Source organism: Sciurus carolinensis, unplaced genomic scaffold, assembly GCF_902686445.1.
Source record: "Sciurus carolinensis unplaced genomic scaffold, mSciCar1.2, whole genome shotgun sequence".
NCBI classification, from domain to species: Eukaryota; Metazoa; Chordata; class Mammalia; order Rodentia; family Sciuridae; genus Sciurus; species Sciurus carolinensis.
The window spans coordinates 2939468-2960955 of NW_025920119.1; the positions used below are offsets into that span (position 1 = coordinate 2939468).

General features: G+C 42.9%; 1 pseudogene; it reads left to right on the forward strand.

Annotated features, from left to right (window-relative positions):
* LOC124973692 (E3 ubiquitin-protein ligase ZNF598-like) overlaps positions 1-13563 on the forward strand; it is a 29056-nt pseudogene extending 15493 nt beyond the window's left edge.
* The last annotated feature ends 7925 nt before the right edge of the window (positions 13564-21488 follow it).

Consider the following 21488-nt stretch of genomic DNA (forward strand, 5'->3'; position numbering starts at 1 on the left):
CCCACTCTTAGAGATTATTTCTCTACTGCTAGACTTAAATTATCAAAACCCTCCATCTCAGCCATGTTGGGCACTTCTGATGTATACTTGGCACTAAAGACACATAGAATTTTCTTAGAAGCTTTACTGGTCTCATGTGCTTTGACCCCCTTTCTTGCCTATGGCAGCCCCCTTCTTACTCTCCAGGATCCTCTTCATTGCAGAATAGATACCTCTTCTCTCCTCTCCCTACCTTTATTCAGGCAGTGAATGAAATTATGAGTAATGGCTCTGGCAAATGCAATGAGTTAATCCACTGGGACACTGATTTCACTTTTCTTCTCAGTTTTGAACTGCATGCCTAGGCCCAGAGCACTCTCATCAGTCACTCCTACCAAGGCAAAAAGCATGTCAACCCAAGGACATGGATTGCTATTGCAGCATCTTTCCCTCTGCTGTTTTGTGTGATCATTCTTAAATGTAGACATGGGAAAGTCCCCTGGTGGGTGGGGTCTACTCAGTGGACCTACAGGGTAGGGCATGTGCATGTCATGATGGGGCTTTCTTTACGGAATCTGAGGAGAGAACTGTGGGAGGCCTTCTGGCACAGACTCAGTCAGTGGTGTGCCAGTGAGGAGCCTGGAGTGCCTGCCTTCTGTCATGGAAATGACCAGAAATCTTCCTCCCATCCCTGTACCTTAGTCCCACACCCTCTTCCTGTGCCTCCAACCTCTGGCCCTATCACGCACCTCCCTCCCCTGACCCAGCAGGCTTCAAGGCCTCAGCCTTTTTCCCAGACAAGCCCTCCCCTTCTGGCTTCTGCTCTGTACTTTCCCTTCTATCCCTGGTAAATCCCCTTTGCAACACTCTGTCTACACGGGCTCTGTGCCCAGCTCTTCCTTTCTAACCCCCAGAACACCCACTTGACACCCTCCTGTTTATCTGCCTCCCTTTCCTGTCACTCCCCCATCTTCACCCCTTCTCCTCCTCAAAGTCCTCCATTCCAGTTCCCCATTCTCCAGTCCCACCCACAATCCAACCTCCTCAACCAGGTGGCATGATGGAAAAATCTCATCCAGGGGAGATGGTCACCTTACTATGAGTAGAAGTCACAGTCCCAGGGATTGATGGTCTTGACAGATTCCTGGGCAGGTGTACACAGGGAACACAGGGGGATGGTTACCCAAAACTGAAGCTTGAGCATTTCTGTGGTCAGTTTCAAGACCCCTGGTACCACAACGAGATCCTGCTTGTCCTACTATTGTCTGTGTTTCCCTTCATTCTGTCTTAGTAGATTGGAAGAAAGAGCTTCAGCATGTCCTTTATCCAGAGAGTCAGTTCCTCCCCTCTACTGCTGATCAGCCAGCTTCAGGAGCTAGGAGAAGCAACAGGCACTGAGGCAAGGAGCCCTGGAACAGCTGGTTGCACCCAAGAACCTGCAAAACATCCATACAGTCAATGTGTCTAAACGTGTGTTTCTTTCCTAAGTACTCCTGGGATAACCCATGTTACAAATTCATGAATGGACCAAGGGAAAAGGTCCAAAGTGTGGATAGCTCAGGCTTTGGAGTCAGGGTGGGGTGCTTAATGGACCAGAGGAGACCCAGAGAGTGAGGCCACATTGGGCTCTTTTAAAGTGAACTCTGTTATATGAAACATCCAGTGAGGTGACTGTACAAATAGGAAGTTGAGAGGTGGTGACCAGGGACTGGAGGAGGGGTCAAGGAGAGCAGTTCAGGAATATGAAGCAGCTCTGAGCATGGGCTTCACAGGGTGTGTATGCACTCACCAGCCCTCAACAGTATGCTCAGGATGGGTCAATATGGAAAATTTCCTTCCATGCATATGTCACCACAGTTAGAAATCTGAAGTCCTAAACCTACAATAGGGAAAGGGTGGTTCTGTCTATAATCACACTGGACAGAAAGTTTTCTCTGGAAACCTCTGGTGTGTGTGTGTGTGTGAGTGAGCAAGTCATAAGTCTTGATTAAGTGCATCTGCTTCAAATTGTGAGAGGTTCCTGACTCCTCTGCATATCTTTTCTAGGAAATGACTGCCAGGTTGAGTTCCAGCCATCAGTCCCTTTCTTGGGTCTGCCTCTGGATGGTGAGCACTTTCCTGATGATGTCCAAGAACAGCTACAGTTTTGGGGTTTAGATAAGAGAAGTTGGGACCAGTGAGTCTAGTGCCAGCCTGGGGTCCTGAGAAAAGGGAAGTGGGAACAGTAGCTGGAGGCTGGGGACTGGGCAGCCCAGGTTAGGCCTAAGTCTAGAAACTGCAGCATTCTAAACAGAACTCTGTTGCCAGGAGACAACCTTGGAAGGTGTTCCCTGGAGACTGCAGAGGACCTGGCACCTCTCCAAACAGAGGAGGCCTGGACAGCCTCACAGCACACAGTGTGGTCAGGCCATGGCAGACACCAGAGAGAGAAGGTGATCCAGGATGAGGTTCATCAGAACCAGTGCCTGTGGGAAGAGTACCTGTGAGAGCTGTGCACACAGAAGCTCTACACAGTACCACAAAAATCCCCCAAATCTGGGTGAGGACTGTGGGGTCAGAAAGGCAAGGACAGAGTCATTGCCTGGGGCCACTCAGGCTAGTCAGGGGGAGTTGGGGGCCTGCCCTGGTCTTTGATCTCCAGAGAGGTTATTTCCAGGGATGGCTGGCATCTTGAGACACATCAGATGCCTTGAAAGGCATCCACATTGAGATCAGATTAAGAATATTCCATGTGAAAAGGAATATTCCATTCTTTAGGTTTTTGTTTCTTTGTTTTCTCTGTGATTGTGTGTGCGTGTGTGTGTGTGTGTGTGTGTGTGTGTGTGTGTGTGTGTTTGAATGTATGTTTACCACAGATTGAATTCAGGGGCATTCAGCCACATACCTAGCACATTTTCCTTTCCCTTTGAGAGGGGGCCTTGCTAAGTTGTTGAGGTTGACTTTGAACTTATAATCCTCCTGCCTCAGCCTCCCTAGCAGCTGGAATTTTGGCATGTACCACCCCATGGAGCTAGGAGCACCTTTCAATACATTTGCTTCAGAAGTAATTATATTTTTCAGTGTTCTTAGGTTTTTGACTGTGTTTACATTTTTGTTTCATTTTCATACACTAAAGGCATTTAGGCTTTTAATATTGTCCTAGTCCTTCATTTGGAAAGTTCAGGGAAGTGGACTCTGGCGCAGTGCTCCCCGGCCTGTAGGATGAAAGTAGGCACCCTCCCCTCCACTCTTCTCAGCATGCACACTCATGTGAGGTTCATCTGGTCCTGTAGCAACAGCACCCCCAAAATGACACTGAGCCTCAAATGAGGTCCTGATCCACCACTTGACCATCTCCCAGCTACCTTCCCTTGTCCCATCTGTAGGGACCTCGAACTGACCCACTGAAAAGCTAGGAGCTCAGAATCCCTTGCTACCCTCTGCTTCTCCAGAATGCCCTGTGGCCAAACAAGGCTGCTGGGGCATTCCTTCCCCTAATTAGAAACCAGGAGTCAGTCCCCAGTCTCGCTCCTTCAGTCCATACACCTGGCAGTCACTCATGCTGCCTGCTACTTCACATTTCCCAGATCCTCTCTGTTCTTCCCTGAGGGAAAGACTCCATAGTACACTGGGAGGCATCTCCACTCCTCACTTAAATTCAACCTCTTAACAGCCACTGGACATGCCCATCTCCAGCCTTACTCCCCAAGACCCTTAACGGCCATCACTGCTGCCTGTTGCTCTGTGTGTTCTAGCCATGCCTCTTTCCCTCAAACCAGTCACCCCAACCCAAGTCCTACCCCACTGGTAGGTAACAGTCCTGTTGGGTTAAGTCCATCCTTCTTTGGAACACTCTGTAGTCTCTGTCACTTCTGAAATAGCTTAAATCAGTCAGTACTTGAGGTCTCTTTGGACTTGGTTCCTCTCTAGCTTCATCCCAATCTGCATTCCCAGCCCACCTGAGATCCTTCTACAAATAGTGTCCTACCTATTCTCCCATAGATGCTTGCCTCCTTACCATATTCCTCTCTCCTCAACCTCTGAATGCCTCATGCTACACCCATGTGGTACCTGTCCACCTCTCCTCCTCTCTGAGCTTCTATCTAACTCCATGCCTCTGTAACAGTGCCCCTGCAGCCTGGCCGTCTGCAGGGCACTTGGTGACATTGTTTTTCTTAGAACTCTCCTAGTTTTATTGTAGAGACCTGACCACTGATTTGAGGAGAAAATTTACTGTTTCTTCTGCTAAGGTTGGTTCATCTAAACAATTTGAATAATCCCTCAGACCATGTCCAGAGTTCTGGGGAAAGTGATTTCTTCCAGTTCTTTCCCTTGGACACAGGATAAATATGGCATTGGGGTAAAGTGAGAAAATACTGTAGCTTGTATTCTGTTTACTTGTACTATAAAGAAAAATATTATGTTTTCTTAATATGCAGATAATATTACAAACACATGATGTAAGTAAACAATTCAAATGTTAGGAGCATGTGCTCAGAAACTTTATTTCCAGACATGGTGTTGCACACCTGTATCCTGGCAGCAGGGAGGCTAGGGCAGGGAGATTGCAACTTTAAGGATCACCTCAGTAGCTAATTGAGATTCTGTCTCAAAAGTAAATGGATCTGGAAGTGGAGCTCACAGCAGTAAATAAACAAATGAATGAATTACCAAAAGTAAATCCTGTTACCATTGTGACTGGTGATCATGGTCCTGCACAGTGTCAGGCCAGACCCTGAGGTTCTTGAGGGTTTGAGGGGCCTTGTTCCCAGCACCCAACACAGAAATTTACAAGACAAGTTGCTCAGTGCCTATGGAATAGGAGCCTGGTCTAGGATGGGTGGTGAAGAGGGCAGGGGTTGTTCAGTAACCTGAGCTGTATTGCTGCTCTTCACCAGTCCACAAAATCACCAGAAAGCACATGCTGTGCCATGATAACTTGGAGGAACCTGTGGTTCTGGGGTTGGCGACTGAGGTGAGATGGGGCAGAGAGAGAAAGACTGATTCAGAGATCACACAGGAAATGTCTTCAGACAATGTCTTGGGGTCCTCTGGTGTGTCAATGGAAACTGGAATGGACTGACAAGGCTCACAAGACACTGATGTGCAACCATTATGTCAGTGCATTACCATCATCCAGCAAAAACTCCCTAATGGCCTGAACATTTCATTCATTCATTCACACATTTTCAGACATAACACATGGTTTCTGAATGCCTATGATCTGGATCCAAGGCCTGTGACCTGGATCTAAGACCTGGGGCCTCCACTCATTATCTGCTGAACTTTGCCTGGGTTTTACCTTCCCAGCCTATTTCTTAGAGTTCTTAGGAAGAGAAAGTAAAGTACTATACATGGCTAGATCTGTACCTGCCTCATTTTTACCACAGGACAGGCAGTGGTATGGGCCTGGGAGGTCCCAGCAAAATGAGGCACATTCAAGGTAGCAGACTTCTAAGTACCTAGAGAACCACATGGGGACAGAATTGGTAGGTGATTGTGTGGAGAACAGGTGCCTCCATCAGGCAGAGGATGTGGAACTGTTAGGGCTGGTAGGCACAGTTGGTTTAGGGCCTCAGGTTGGAAGCCTGTGGAAAGTCCCTTTGTACTGGAGATGTGCAGATGAGCATCACCCACACCATCTGAGAATTCAGGAGTTTGCTGCTGCTTCTTTCTGGTCTGGGCTTCTCCTTTCTCTTCCAGGGTTGGCTCCTATTAAAGTGGCTTCCTCAACCCAGAGCAGCTACCCTTGCCATTGTGCCCCCCTGCCCACTCCTTCACAGTGTGAAGATCAGTTCTATTTATATTCTTGCCTATTGTGCCCCTATACTTCTTCTTGACCAGAAGCTCCAGGGGAGCAGGGTCCAGGTCAGTTTGCTCAGTGCTCTGTCCCCAGGATCCACAGGAGTGCCAGGCATTGTTTACATTTGGCACATTTGCTGAGAGATGGCTGAGAACCAGATACCTCCATATCAAGCCCTGGCTCTACACACAGGATGCTCTGGCCCTGAGGAGCCAAGTGGCCAGGGAAAAGGATATGGACAAGTTGTTGGTTCCCGATTTTGGTAGTTTTTAATTAATCCTCCTATCTCAGTCAAGTTTCTGAATCTCAATCACCGTGCTGCTCAGAGACCACAAAAGAAATATGCAGAGACACAGGTGGAGAGCCAGGAGATCAGCTGGGAGGCAGAGCCCTTGTTAAGCAAGGCCCCTGCTTCAGGAAGCAGCAGTAGGAATCACAAGTTGGTGCAAGAAGTAGCTGAGAGGATAGTGGAAACCCAGTTGGCCTGACTTTCCTTTCCAGTTGAGAGACCTGGGTGAGTTACTAAGCCATCTGCGATGGTGGTCCTTGTCATATTGGTGACACTAAAGAAACTGTTTCACAGGGAACATAGCCTAAATAGTATTAAGTGTGCAGTACTTGCTCAGCAAACATGACTGGGCTTCTGTGATGCTAATGGGGAAGAGTAGAAAGGAGATGCCAAGCCCAGCCTGGGACAGTCAGGTACTGATCCAGGCAGTGTGATGTCTGCAGAGGGAGCCCTGCCACTCACACAGAAAAGGGCATCCCCAAAGCAGGAGAGAAATATGGTTCAGAGCTAGACAAGCAAGGGCCTCATGGAGAGAAGGAACTGCCAGGGAGGTCTACCTTGCTGTGAATGAGGAAACTACTCATGACTTTGAGCATGAAAAATAAATCAGGGATCCCCTGATTTCTAAAGACCACAAAGAATTCCTTATAAATGGGAGGCTGTGGTTGGGGTAGAGGCACCAGAAGGGTGGGGAGAGCTTGGGCAGCTAGATGAGCAAGGTCTGTTGCTAAGGATGGAGCTGTGGGTTCAACAGATGGAAAGTCACTGTGGGAAATGTCAGGTGAGGATTCTTGGCTAAACTGACCCACATGGATTCTTGTGAATGCAAGGCAGAGACCAGACATGCTCTGGGGGGTAGAGAATGAAGAACCCACCAGACACACAGGGCAGTAGAAACCCTGTGTGATAACTGTGGTTACATGCCTAGTTGGAGTTTTGCTGAAACTGGATGATGCATACATGAGCACTGAAGGTTCTAAATCAGGCCTGGTTAGAAAAGAGCCACGTACAGACTGAATGGAGTTTGGTCCAAGTCTCCTTGTCCAGTGAGATGGAGTTGTGAAGGAAGGGAGCAGGGTGACATCAGTGAGTTCAGGGGAGGCTGGGCAATTTAGACAAGGACCACAGAGTTTGTGCTTTGTGCACCATCCATTCCTCCCTAGTTGACAGCCAAGCCCATGGTCCACAGAGTCTGTGGGAAGGTTTCTCCCTGCACCTTAGGTTTTCTCCTTCAATTAGCACATGTGACAGGAAGGATGAGTGTGGGGCCCAACCAGGCCTCCCACACTCAGACCCTTCCAAGTCTTGAGTTTAGAATGCTGGGTCTGAGTACAAAGGGGGTCAGTAGGCACTCAGTGTCTGTCCATCTCACATTAGGGGGCAGTGCCATCAGGTGGTGCAGGTAGCAAGGTAGGAAGTAAGCTCCAGATTAGATCCAGGTATTGTGGGAATGCCAAAGGTAAATAAACTGGGTTTTCAGAGTGATGTGCTTGGGCAGAGGGTGGATGTGCTGAAGTGCTCACTCTCCCTCGGTTCCCTGTGAATGTGTCACCACACTCACCTTTCATTCAGCAAGTATGTGGCAAATGCCTAGTGTGTGCCAATGCTGTCCTAGGACAGACAAAGCACTGCCCTCCCAACTGTCCCTGGCACTCAAGCATAGAGGCCCCATTGGCTTCTGGCAGCCTGGATTTGGTTGCTTGCCTGCATCAGTAGGAAGAGAATATGATATAGAAAGGGAAATGAACTTAATCACAGATTGGCCAAAATTGAGAAAGCAGCTGAGCCTCCTCCATTGATTCTGCAGGATTTTACAATTTACAGGATCCAAACCAGAAAAATATTTTTCCATATGTATACTTAACCAGGTGCACTAGACAGAGATGTGCTGCAATCTGGATTCCTTTGATTCATGGGGTGGAGTTGGGGAGATGTTTCTCATTTTCCATTTTGCCTGAAGAAAGCTGGAGTGGAAAAACACCAGTCACCAGGAAATGAGAGAAAAAAATGGTGGTGTTTGATGCAGAAGACCCTATGACCTAGGACTTCTCTTGGGGGAATCCATAGGCATGTCCTTCATGTAGAAAGCATGCGGGGCTCAGTCCCAGCTCTGTGAAGGTGACACATCTAGCTCTCCTGACAGGCTAAGTGCTGACTTCCCAGTTCCACAAGCACTCTTGAGCAGAAAAAGCCCTGAGGCCACCCCTCTGTGAGGCCTGATTGAGTCCAGGTCTTCCCCTTCCTGTTCAACTTCTGCTGCCCCTGCCGACTCCTCTTGGGTCAACCCAGAGCACCAGTACCAAATATGAACCACTTCAGGGTCTACAAGTACATCAGTCTGTACAAGGCCAAACTGTTGCTCCTGGGGAAGGAGGACCACTACAAGTAGCACTCCATGGTGAAATCGGCCTTTGGGCTGAGTGCTGGAGGGTGCACTTTCCAGAGAAGTAAACACTGTTTTGCTAAGAAACTGCAGCCAATTTTATTTTACAGGTCACAATCACCTTTAATTACAATCCACTTTGGGCAGCAGTCTGGAACAAGTATGGTCAGGAGGCCACACTCCATCTTCTGGGTGGTGGTGTTTGAAGTCAGGGAGGGCAGTGCCCACAAGAAAGGGAAGTGAGGCTGGAGGCAGCTCTTTGGGTTCAGTTGCTGCCCTTTTGATTTGAATAAGTGAGGAATGGTAGCCACTGATATTGGCAGAACCACAGCTAGATATTAGGAGATTAAGTTCCAGGGTTTGCACATGAGGTTAGGCTGCAACTCATTACACAAGCAGAAATGTTTAAACCAACTTACCCTGCCCTGGGGCCACTTAAGTCCACACAACACATTAAAGCACAAATCTTCCTTCTGCTGAGTCCCACATTCTCATTTTGCCCAAGTCCACAGGTACACCAGTGAGAGAATTCCAGGTGCAGAAGGCAGACTAAGGGCACACAGTGATCTCTCTGCCTTCACAGACACCAAGAAAGGGTGATAAAGGGATTGTAAAATATGGCACAAGTCCACAGTACAGAGAATGGGGCACATGGGCCATCTCAAAATCTGAAGACATACAGGGCAGAAAGCATGTTGGAGGAGGATGGAGGAGACCTCCTTGCAAGCTCAAAGTGTTGTCTCTGTGCACAGAGCAGGGACAACAAAGAAAATGGTAAGAGATAATTCACATGACTTGTGTGGCTGTCCCCACCTCTAGAAAGCTTTGCACTTCAACCCGACCTTGTTAAGCACCCTCAGTTTCTCGAGTTCCTATGCAGGATATGTACATGCAGTGAACATTTGAATGTGCTACATTTTGACCCCTACACATTCAGCATCTTCACATGGAGTCACCTTGTTCCTGGATTACTTCCATCTCTGTATGCATTCTCTCATTTGGGCGGATGCTCCTGCCTTCTGCCAGCCTCCAGCTGGAGGCCTGGGGTCCAGCTGTGAGTCCACATGCAGTCATGCTTAAACCCAATTCCATTATGAGTCCTGCTGATCGAGGATCTTCAGTACATCAGTCTGTCTGCTCTCCCAGCCTCTAAACCTTCAGAGCATTACCACTGCTCCTCTGGACTTGTGTAGTATTCACTAAGTTGTCCCAGTTGCCTCAAGTTCATCAGTTACAGTAGAGCTGTCATAATCTTTAAACCACAAGTGTGAGTTTGTGAGAGTGAGTGAGCACCTGAATGCCCCCCACTGCCCACTGGTAAAGTGCCAGCTCCTCTCCAGGCAGGTAAGCATCCCAGGTCGGCCTCTTCTCCTCACTCACTGACTGGCACTGATCACCTGTGATGCCATGGTGACCAGGTACTCCCTCAGCGCCAACCCTCACTCAGCTCTGTGCCTCTGCATAGTCCACTTCTTGTTTCTCCTGAAGGCAGCTTTCCTCCTGCTCTCCTGTCTCCTCTTGCTCATTCCTAACCATAGGCTCAACTCAGGAGACTAAAGTGGGAGGATGCAAGTTTTAGGCCAGCCCTGGCCACCTATCAAGATCCTGTCCCAATTAACAAAAAATGATGGAGCTCAGTGGTGAATTGCTCTACTATGGCAGAAACAAACAATGAAAACAATAATAAATAAACATCTTTCAAGTTAGGCGGTCACCAAGGATTGGGTCAATTCTTGAGAGCAGTTTTTTTCACTGGAAAAATAAGTACATCAAGCTCCTTGCTATTGGATCCACTACTGATAGAGAGGAGAGGTGAGGAGAGCTGGGAAGAGGTGCCAGCAGGTGGCTGTCACTGTTGGTGCATTTTGCCTAAGGCCGACCTAACAGTCACCTGAGTCTTGGAACTACATCTGTCATATTTCTCAAATGCAAGTTGGGTGAGAAGTGACTTCTCATGATGTCATATTTCATATCCACAGAGAGATAGAAGCCCCTGTACATCACTCACGTGAACTCATTCTTCTGGCAGAACTAGACGTTAGGTCTCATTGGCTTGATCTTAAGGATAAATATCCTTGACCTTACAGAGAACTCAGAGTTTCACAGTCCTCAAGAATGATGAAAGAATTTCTCAAGGATTTAAAATATTGCATATATCTGGAAGCATGACAACTGAATTAAAATAGAATTGTATATTAATCAAGTATCTACATGGGGAATAAATTTCTCAAATGAACACAGAGTAAAAAGTGACACAGCAAATGTTTTAACTACATAAATATTTAGAACTTTTCTGGCCTAATATCAAAAAAGTCAAAATAAAGTAAAATTTGGGTAAAGCAGTTGCAACAAATATTACACTTAGAAGAATGTTGTTATTCTCTAAAATTGCTTGCCAATTTTGAGAAAATCCTAATATATAAAATGGCAAATGTCATGAACAATTAAAGCCTAAAATAAATGATTAAAACAAAAAATATACTATGAAAACATGCTCAAATTTCTTAGATGCAAAAAATTATATCAATGTACATATAGATGATCTTTCTAAGTGCTGGGCAAGCACAGAGCCCTGAGTGTGCTCTGTGGTTAGTTGGCATCACTGATCAACAACTTGTATAGCATGTTGGTGATGGGCTTCTAAAGTCCATTAACTCACCTTCCATGGCCTACCCAGAGAAGCAAATGCATGATACAGTGTTTCATAAGAAAACTTAAAAGCCATATGCTTGTCAACCAACCAAGCATCACTTGAAAATATATGTGACATCATTCATCACTCAGAGTATTCTGAGCAGACACTCCACATCTACACAGTTAAAGTATCTTAAACACCATTAACTAAATATCAAATTGAAAGAATGCTAAAGAGTGATGAGCAGTGGCACACACCTGTAATCTCACTAGTGTGGGAGGCTGAGGCAGGAGAATCTCCATTTCAAAGCCAGCCTCAGCAACTTAGTAATAGAATAAGTAATTTAGCAAGACCCTGTCTCAAAATAAAAATTAAAAAGGCCTGGATGTGGTTCAGTGGTAAAACACCTCTGGGTTCAGTCCCTGGTACCAAGCTATATAAATAAATAAAGCATAATAAAGTATTAAATCATGCATTTAACTCTGGTGTACTCCCACGAGTGTTTGCACAGCATGTAGAGGGCCCTTCCTGAAATCCCCAGCATTGCCTAAGTAGATAAATGAAGAATAGACATAATAATAGTTTTTGTACATGGCCATCAAGTATTTCAAGTGGTTTCTTTCATTTTTCTAGTGTTTCATATATTCCTCAGTGTTGTTATACTCCTTTGTGTTTGTTTAGACACATGACATGAGACTACACTGTCAGAGAGATAGGAAGATGCTCTTAAAATCTGAGGAATTATGGAGTCTCCCAATATCCTTTCCCTTCATGAGGAAGACTGGGAAGTCTTCATGTCTCATGAGCAAGGACAACTCCAGGAATGTTCATGGTCCAGGCTGGGGACAATAACCTGATAGGAAGACATCTGTGCCCATTTGTCCCTCCTGTGTTTTGACATTCCCCATGGCCTGATGGCAGTTACTGTGTCTAGTCTCCAATGACCACCAGTCATCCCCTCCATTTATAGTGCAATAATAAACACAGCCCTCCATGGAGTTTGTCATTAAATTGCTGGAGGGTCAGAGGTAGGAGGCAATTCTCTCTCCTCTCTCTCTCTCTCTCTCTCTCTCTCCTCTCCTCTCCATTATTTGGATTCATTATTTGGATTGCTGCTGAATGTTTGACTTTAATTTCACCAGGAGTTTAGCAGAGTGCTGAGGAAGAAGACAAGATTAGAATGGGACACACCTCAGGAAAACAGCTAGAGAGCAGCTCTGCTGGGAAGTGGGCAATGTCTCAGGAGTGAAGCCAGCAATTTCTCAGGAGTGTGGAAGTTGGACTGTGTACAAGGAGCAGATATCCTTGGTACGGATAGGCTGAGGTTCACTCTCCATGACTGACATCCATCCTTGGTGGCTTTGGCAAAATGCATAGAGGGTCATGATCTGAACTCCTGTGTGCATCCCTGGACTCCATTTTGCATTTCTGCCACTGCCCTGTTCTCTTTCTTGTCCTACCTTCTTTTCTCTTGTGCACCAATCAGAAAGAAGTTGAAACCCTGGAGATTCTGATCAATTTGACCTATGGCTTGCAAGCTCATAGGTCAAATGGGCTTAAGGTGATCAAGTCCTAATCACCCTTCACACAGTAAAGAGTAGGTTTGAAGTGAAGAATGGAGGAAAGATATTCCAAATAAAGTCTAACCTGAAGGAGTTGATTCAGACAAAATAGGCAAAAACAAATCCAGAAAAAGAATTTTACTAAAAATATAAATTATATACTGGCAGCTATTGCAGCACTCTATCAAAGAAGTGATGGGGACTGAAGAGCAGCTGGAAGCTGGTGGAAGATTGGACCAGAGACACTATCAGCCAGGGTAAGAAAACCAGCTTCCAATACGGTGGACTGAGCATCAGGACACATAGGTGGCAGATGGCAAAATAGCAAATTCCATCTCCACCAGCAGCATGGTTTCCAGAGGAGCACACATAGCTAGGTGACACACCTGTGTAGATGATGCTCTTTTCTGGCCCCCAAATATGGGACAACATTTGGAACACACTGGCCAAGGTTAAGAGGAGATGCAAGAAGGAAAGATTGCTAATAAAGAAGTACATGGGAATGAAGAAGCTGTGCTTAGCCAGTGTCAAACCGATAATTATCTCAGACAGTGGTTCATATTTATGCTTATTGAAGTATATATTTAAAACTTATTCATTTTATATAAAAAACAAAAAATTTAACAAATCCAAATACTTTTCTGCAGAGTTCATTATAATCTTCAAGTAACCTAGCTAGTCTCCCAGGGTCTCCAAACGGCAACTGGGCCACTTTCTTCCTCCACTTACAGAGGGAAGAACGTGGCCTCAGAACAGCTGAGAGGTCTGCTGCAGACCTCAGAAGTTAGTGTGAGTTCAGGGGCATAGAATCTACTGACCCCAAGTCCAAACACCTCATTGCCCTCTGTGCTTAAAGCCAAAATAATCCTAAAAAATGTAAGTCACACTCTACGTTTCCCCCCCTTCTCCGGTCTCCCTTTAGCGTCCAGCTAAGGCACATTCCACATGGTTCTGGCACTGGTTCTGTCTTCAGTACCAAAGACAGGCAGGAGCTCAGTACTGTCCACCAAGTGAGCAGCGGGCAGCAGGAGGAGTGGAGACCCTCACACACTGGTGGTAAACTCATGCTTCAGGTGTGGGACCCTCTACCTGGAGGACCTCACTGGTCCTAGTCAAACCTTCAAAAACAACCCAATGGGAACGTTCCACTCACGCATCTATGACCATTGGAGAAACCGAGGCACAGAAATGCTGCAGGGATTGCCCATTAGCAAGGAGTAAGGCCAGGATCCAGGCCTGGGAGGACTGACCCCTGATCATGTCTCCACACTCAGGTGATGGGACAGGGGTCCTGTGATCTGGGTGTGCTTCCCCACAGTGCTCTAATGGGCTGTGTGAGCTCAGGACAGTGAGGCAACCTCTCTGAAGCTCCATCTCCCAGATGAACTAGATGGTCCTGGCTGAACCTTCCAGCTCCAGGGCCTTCAATTCTGAGGATACCCTTGAGCTGCCATTTGTGCGACTCTAGGAAACACTGATCCAATAGTGCTATCCCACACCACGCCAGGAGTGAGAAGGACAACAAAGAACCACAGCTGGCCTGACAGGCTCAGAGCCACCTGACATTGAGACACTGCTAGGGTGCACCTCTAAAACCAAGTCACATGGGCATCAGTGCTTCACCAGGTGCTCCAGGGCCCCTGGCCATGCTACCTGCTTAGATCTGGGCCTCTCCACTGCTGTGGCTGTCCTCCTACCTAGGGACAGTCACAGCATGGAGGCAGGGTCAGTGGACACTGCCTCTTCTCTTGAACCCTCTATAGAATTTTAAAGCTCAGGAGACCTTTTGAAAGGAAGGGGAATTAGAGATTTCCATCTTCTGGTCATCTCCCTTCCAGGACAAGTTCATGGCTGTGAGCTGTGTCACTCATCCATTAAGCAGGAAATCTGGTGAGCGTCTGTTCTGTGCCACGCTTGATTCACCGAAATCAGCACCTCTGCTGGGGAGTCCTATTTGGGGAGGCGGGGAGTTTCCATACCCCATCCTTTGAGCGGGAGGGGCCCCTTGCCCATCCTGGCCCTGCAGTCCATGGGCTGCCATGCTCACTGGGCATCTGCCAAACCCCTGCCTGGAGCTCCCTACCCTGCCCCTCCTGCTCTCCGCCCACAGGTGCAGACTCACCCCATCCAGATATGCCAGGTGGGGACACCCTCACTGACGAGTCTCCTGCAGGCTCCATCAGGCCATGCACAGTGGTGGCATTGACTTCTGGGCCACTCACCATATAAGCAGTTGGGGAACTGTTTTCAAGCATGCTTGGAACGTGGAACCCAACAGAAGGGATGGTGTGCGGTAGGGCGGGCTGTCTACCACCTGAGCCGTGCCAGACCCAGAGTAGATGCACTGCCCGCATCGCAGCCTGGAGTGTCCCCCATGTCTTGTGGATAATCACTTCCCTCAGCATCTCCTCTGTGGTGTTGAAGTTGAGATTTTTAATAAGCAGAGTGTATCCTGGAAGGCTCTTGTCTTCCTCCTCCTCCTTGTCCTCTTCTTTTGCCCTTGGCTGTCGGGGCCTCTGCTCCTTCCCCTGCTGGCTTCTCACCTTCTGGGGTCTCACTGTCAGCCAACAACCCCATTAAGTAACATCTACCCACCAAAGCCAGGGCCTAAAGCACAGAATGCTGTACCAAGGGGCTCTGCCTCCATGGCACAGTCAGGAGGGACTGCAGGTGTCAGCAGCGAGAGAGCCAGGGAGAGAGACAAAGTCTCTCTGTCTGCCCCTGTTGTATTTTATTTTTTGTACTAGGGATTGAACCCAGGGGCACTTACCCATGAAGCCACACCCCCAGCCCTATTTTGTATTTTATTTAAGAGACCAGGTCTCGCTGAGTTGCTTAGCATCTCCCTTTTGCTGAGGCTGGCTTTGAACTCAAGATCATCCTGCATCAACCTCCCGAGCTGCTGGGATTCTAGACATGCAACACCACACCCAGATCCTCCTCTGTTTTAAAGAGAATATGACAGAGATCCAAACCTACAAGCCCCAGATAGGACTAGGCCACACTCATTTTAACTTCAATATAAATTATGGAAACTGTGTTCTTGAACCATGAACCTAAGCAAAATGTTATTTTTCCTTAAAAAACAGCACTTAGTGAAGTTTCAAACTGAAATGAATCTTAGAGTTTTGCAAAAATTACAGAATGGGAAAACTTAGAGCATTCTAAAACCCCTTAAATATGGATTTTAAATACCCTTTGAACATGCACATGTGTCAAAGTGGTTTTGTCTATACACAAGGAAGTCATAGTATTTCATAATATTGGAAACTGGGAAAACCCACCAGAGTCACAGACAGAACAGCAAGGCCACCGGAGGCTGGGATGTCAGGTTGTTACTGAAATAATGTGCTGAGGAACGCTGAAGGGCGCTGACGGACCTGGGGAGCTGAAGGTGAAGACGAGGAGGTTTGAAAGAATAAAAATAACCTTTCCCTAAGTTGAATCAGGACACTGACCTATCAGCTCATATAATTTCCAGAGAGAGGCTTTAGAATGGCTTTTTGCTGTAATTACACTCCAAACACACACACACACACACACACACACACACACACACACACACAAACACAGAGTCCCAACTTTGGCTTATACTGTTTTGGGAAGGGAGAAGAGAGTATTAAAATAGCATGATATAATAACATGCATTCATTACAAATTATCACCTGATATCACAGAAATAGTGTATGTTCCCAGAATTATATTTGTAGTAATATTTCAAAGATGTCTATTATAATTTCATTGAATTATAAATAATTGAATTAATTATAATAATTGAATTATAAATTTCATTGAATTAAGTATTGAATACTTATGTATGCAAATATTTACAATAAAAAGTCAGAAAGAACACAAAATATAATTATTCTTAGTTGTAAAGAGTGATATTTTTAAGTTGCAAATTTCTTACCCTATTTAATGTTTTATTTACTATAATTTCTCAAATCATCAAACAAGATCTGAAAGTAAAAATTAATAATTTTGAAAGAAAAACACCCAAAAAGATCAAATAATGAGTGGCATATTTAAATACGTAAGTATTTTATTCAAAATTATAGAATAAAATTCATAAATTTATCTATCATCTGTCTTTATGTATCTATGATCATTTGCCCTACAGAGGCACAATGCATTCTTTTAAGTGAATTGAGATATTATTTAATTTTATCAAATCATGAGCCTTATAAAACAAGTCTCAGTAACATTGAATAAGTTGAATTAATTTTCCATATTTTATTTGACTATAAAGATAAAATTTAATAAGAAAAGTCACCAGAAAATCCTGAAATATTTCAGTGTTATTCAGTATATTTATAATTTAAATGACTCAGTGTCATTTAAAATGCTAGTTATTCAGCTTCAAACCCAGTAGAAAATATCAGCACACTACATATCTGCTCTGCTAAACTCCAGAGAAGTAGAAATACAGCAGTTGAGGAACTTTTCCATCAAATCCTTTGAGTAAATAATTATATTTTGTGTGGGTATTAAGAAGTTGCCATTTAGCCTTTTAACTAAAGCTTAAAAAGTATGAAAAAACCCTACTGCCCAAGATTTCATCCTCTAAATGCTTTTCAATGTTTACAATCTTTATGTGTGTCCTTGCTAGGAATTGTGGCACATACCTGTAATCCTAGTGACTTGGGAGGATGAGGCAGGTAGATCACAAGTTCAAGGTCAGCCTCAGCATTTTAGGAAGACTCAGTCTCAAAATGACAAAGAGGATGGGGGATATGGCTCAGTGGTTACCCCTGAGGAAGAAGGAAGGATGGACAGAAGGATGGAAAGACAGAGGGACGGAAGGAATGAAAGAAAATTATTATCCTTGAAAACTGCCATTTTCCTCAAAGATGAGGTTTTTGGCTTAAGTAGATTAGCAAATATTATGTTTTTTGGTTAAAACTATGATTGCACTCCAAAAAGAAAAAAAAATTACTGAAAGAGTTAAAATTGATTTATGTTTTTATGATTTTCTTGAAACTAACTGAAAGGCATCTGCTTCTTCACTGAATTTGTTGCAACATGCTGGTTTTGTTAAAATGAAAATACTGGGTCTCACACAAATATGTTGCTGAAAAAATATAAGATGATTTTAATATCCTTTGCAGAAAACTGTAGACATTCTTTGAAACAACACTAAACAGCATGAGATAATTTGTTAGAAGTTACTTGTAATTTGTTATTAGTGAGCACTGTACTCTCTGTTACACTGAAATCCACTAATCTCTTCTGAACTTTCAAGGGATGTTTTGCCATTCATGATGTCATTTTCAACAACAAAGATAAATCTGGAGGGCTTGTGTTAAATGCAATAAGTCAAGCACTGAAAGACAAATAGTATGTTTACACTTTTATAAGTCCACATTGGTTATTTGGACAATTTTGGCTAAGTTGTGCAGGTTTTCCAAGTGTTAACAGTTTTCAGTGAAAAATATTTTTATCAACTTTATTATTATCACCAATGTTCTCACAAGGAAAGTTTTAAGAGCAGATCTATTCTGATTATAATATATATATATATATATAAAATGATATACATATATAAAGCTAATTTTCAATTGAAAGTTCACATTTTATAATTGGCAACAAATATTGTCATATATTTGCTTTCAAATTACCACTTTGCTGCATTAAATGTAATGGAAATATCTGGTAAAGTCTTAATTTGCTGGTCATTCTTGCAAGTAAAAATTATGTTCCCTAAATCACTGGATAATTCATCTTGCAACTCAAAGTGTGCTGAATAACATGAACTGCTACTACAGTCTGGGGACATTGCTTTTTTTTTTTTTTTTTTACAATTTAGTGCCAACACTGTTTACCCACATTACTTTTGCACCATCAGTATAAATACCAACAAATCTTAAGTAAAATAAATTTCCTGATATAAACATGAAAATAGCTTTAAACTCATGAAGCCCCTAAAAATGTCCTGAGGATCCTTGAGTAGAAAGGCTACTTTGAGAACCACTATTTTTTAACATACTCTTGTTCCCATTTTTCATTAGTAAATTTTAATCAGACAAAATAATGAATTTCATTCAGACATGTATATGTGTATATATATATATATATATATATACGCATATATATATAATTTCAAAGTTACAAAATTGTGCTTAAATATTTTGTTTTTAAAAGAGATTATATACTAATTTATATTACTTTCCTGGTCCTAATGGGTGAGCATTACAATGTAGTAAATTCCCAGTGGTTGCTTCTACTAAATCAAAATGTATACCCACCTACATTGTTTTATGTTATTTCTTTGTCTTTTTCTGGTTTTGTACTGGGGATTGAAACCAGGAGCCCTTTACATCTGAATTGTATCCGTTGTTCTTTTTATTTTTAAGACAGTGCCTCACTATGTTGTTGAGGCTGGCCTTAAACTTGTGATCCTTCTGACTCAGCCTGCCCAGTCCCTAGGAATACAGTTGTGCACTACCTATATTTTTGTTAGATAATATCAAACTATCTTCAGAAAATTACATTTTCAGTGTTTGAGTGCTGTTATGATGACTTATCTGTTTTCTTTCAGTGAGTAAGGCAGGAAAATAATTTTTTAAAAATATATGAATTCATATTGCTGTCTTAAAATCAAATTTAGCATTATAGTACATTTAGCTACTTTTCAACTTTATATTTCCTATTTTTTTCTTTAAAGTGAGACCTTGGTTTCTAGCAGTGCTAACTCATTTACTGAAGTGCTCTGACCTTCAATATTTAATTTACAATAATCATAAAACTCTTAACAAAAAGCCTTCTGAGTGGAATCTAATATTTATTTGCAGTTTATATTATCCTTGAAATATATCCTTAAGAATGAGCATTATGCTTGTTTCATTTCCTTAAAATAATTCTTTTCTATGGGAGAACATACTGCTAATTTGATGTACCATTAGGCTCATTTGTTTCTGCTTTATTTCAAGACATGCTGTTTTACATTTTGGGAAGTAAATCTGCATAGTGCAAAAGAAAAAATTCTATTAATTGACACATATATAAGTTTGACTTATATGTCTTATGACTCTATTTCACCCCTCTCCACTAAGTAATTATTTATATTTTAGTTTTTTAAAAATCTGCATTGATTTTCTCAAATATAAGTGAATAGTTGTCATTACTTTGCATATAAGGTAAAAGTCTCTCTACCTTTATTGTATTCCACCCCTTGTCTAACTCAATTTCATATTCTACATATCCTGCATAGAAGTATTTCTCATAATTTTGAAGACTGTTCTGTTGTATAGATATGCAAGATTCATTCATTCATTCATTCATTCATTCATTCAGTTCTTTATGGACAGTCTTTCAGGTCATTTCCCAGTAATAACTATTACAAATAGTTACTGCAGTGGAGACATCCTGCAGATTTTGTCATTCAGTTGAAAGTATCCTGAGTTAACTGAATTATTTCTACATGGAGGTGCCCATGTGAGGACTTTATGGGCAGCTTTCTGTGCATTGTGTCCCTTTGTAGCAGAAATCGCTGTATTCCTCAACAATGAGACTACTGGTCTTATGGTTGAAAATTAGCTGCAATCCTCCAAATATAATTGGGCTTATTTCTCATGATTAGTTTTTTTTTAATAAAAATAATACACCAGATATTCATAGTATCTTCATAATTCTTACTTTAAAAATAAACATCTTCCTGACTCACGTGGAGACTTTTGAATTGAGTGCATTTTAGTATTAAAATCATTTTATCATGCATTTAGAAAATAATCTTACTAAACTAGATTTATAAAGCATTATAAGTCAGTATTGTAACTTTCTCAGCTTGTACACTCACTTACTGTTCCTTTGCTCTTTGGAACACCTGGGTCTTCATTCATTATAATGTTATCTACATGGACCTATTTGACCATAATAATTCTAGGAAAATGCAGATGTATTTCTCATTACAAAAAAAATAAGTTCTGTTCCCTTCCTCTTTTCACTGAAAATTCATTTGAATACATGTTGTGTGGCTAGAATGTGTATTCAACCTATTCTCTATTTTAATACTTTTATGTAGAACTTTTTCTCATTTGTTAGAAATTGTCCTCAGAGATTACAGACAAGTTGCGAGAAATCTAGCTTGGAATGAAAATTTCATATTGTAACATCTTTTATTCAGCAATTTCTAGAAATCTATCCTGAATATTATTGCTTATGTATACAAAGATATATGCACAAGGATACTAAGGACTTCTTTATATGTAATAGCAAAGCACTAGAAACCACCTAAACATCTATCACTAAAGACATAGATAAATGCACTGAACAAAGCAAGTAGTATACCAACACATATCAAGGGACCCTGTTTATACATTTCACACACTCATAAGCAAATACATATTAAAAGCTATTATGGTTTTCTAAATATGCAAGGAGACAAATGGAAAGATGCAGCTCATATTATTGACAGTTGACAAATACAAGGGCAGGGAACACAAATGTGTGTGTGTATGCCCATGATATATCAGGGTACAAAGAAATGTGGACTGAAGTAAAGTGTCTGTATGGGAGTTCTATAGTTATTTTATTATTTAAATCTTATATAAGAATATAATCATATATTATTTATGAAGTATTTAAAATACAAAACATGAAAAAAAATTCACATATTTGAAAAAGATATCCCATAACTGTGGAAAGTGTTGGATGAGTCTCCCCTGGTGCCCCTTTCTTCCATGCCCTATACTGGACCTTCCAGGATCATGTGAGCATGTCCAACCATAAAGAGGAAAAATGGTTTCCTCCTCCAAGTATTTTTTACTCGACACCCCATAGTATGTATACAGGTGGCTCAAAACAAATTTGATGGGTAAAAACATAAATACTCCAAAAGCCCTATCAATTATGTGATCACT